The sequence below is a fragment of the Austrofundulus limnaeus genome, unplaced genomic scaffold, assembly GCF_001266775.1.
Source record: "Austrofundulus limnaeus strain Quisiro unplaced genomic scaffold, Austrofundulus_limnaeus-1.0 Scaffold488, whole genome shotgun sequence".
In the NCBI taxonomy this organism is placed as follows: Eukaryota; Metazoa; Chordata; class Actinopteri; order Cyprinodontiformes; family Rivulidae; genus Austrofundulus; species Austrofundulus limnaeus.
This window is the reverse complement of record NW_013952890.1, coordinates 333327-334699: the sequence shown is the minus strand read 5'-3', so window position 1 is coordinate 334699 and position 1373 is coordinate 333327.

The window sequence follows — 1373 nt, the reverse complement described above, 5'->3', positions numbered from 1 at the left end:
ACATATGCATGCTGTGAAACAGAACCAAGGCTGCTCAGCATAGACCCACAGTTTTAAAAATAATAACAATTATTATGCCTCCACCCGAGGAGGCATGCTGGTATGTTTGGTTGTCCATCTGTGCGTTACTCGGTGCAAAAGTCCCTCCATCACGCTATCTTGTGTGCAATGTATCTCCTGAACAGAGATATTGATATCGGTCGGAACTAACATGATAATTGTTCTTGGCCCGTCAGAGGTCTGAAKCATTTTGGGGTCAAAGGTCAAAGCTGGAGGTCAAAGTCATCTTTGTTGCTTGAATATCCTTATTTTGGATGTTACTCATGAGTGGTTGGTCACTGACATTAATGATGTGGTACATATAAAAGAGGAACTCATGTTAATACTGTGTTGATATAGTTACATACTTCTTAGAATATTTAAGTCCAAAAATAAAGGTCAACAGGTAACTGGATGCCCAGTGCTTTCAATGCAGATGAGTCCAGGGCAGGCAGAGGCACACCAGTGTTGGCATTGAGTTATTATAACTTGTTTCTTTTACTTCTGGCACTGTCAGAAAGTTTCTAACAATAATTCTGGTAAATAAACATGAAATAAAATTTGTTTAAAGGGGACTTATTATGCAAAATTTACTTTTTTAGCTGTTAAATGCATTTTTTGTGTGTACTTGGAGTCTCTACACTCAAAAAACGTGTTGGATTTACTTAACCAAGTTATGTCAACAATGTCCACTCAAGTGAGTTACTGTAAGTAAAAGTAAAGCAACTTTCACATTTTCTTTAAAAATAAATACGAACGTTGCTTTATATTTACTCAACTGTTAAGAGACAGCCTCAAATCGAGTTGATCTGAGACACACTTGGCTTGTAGAGCTACGATAAGGAAGAAATCAGAGTCCAAAGCATTGCAGTTCCACTTTATATAGACCTCAGCTGAATGATTTAAATGTGAAAAATTAGGATTTCAAAGCAGGATGCGTCTCCTTTAAAGAGGATCTTATTCGTTTAGTTTATGTTGAAGCTTTACCTGCATTAACACGAAGTTGACATTCTGAAATAAAAAGCTGTGGAGAAAAGCAAAATGTTAAAAATGACAAACTCCTCTGTGATCTAACTGAAGCAATATCCCGTATCTCCGAGCGAAAGAGGTTGTGCTTGCTGCATTTCTTTTCCCATCAAAGTGTTTCCTCTGTGCTGGAGACAATAAAGAGCCAGCAGTCAGTGGCCACAGTAAACACACTGCAGTCTGCAGAACACTCAGTGCTGGTGGAAAGCTTTTAGATCTTCTTGTGTTATTTTTTTTTTTTTTTTTTGTAGTGCCACACTTAGAAGTTAAAATAGACTTAATGTGACTTTTTATTACCAATGCATACA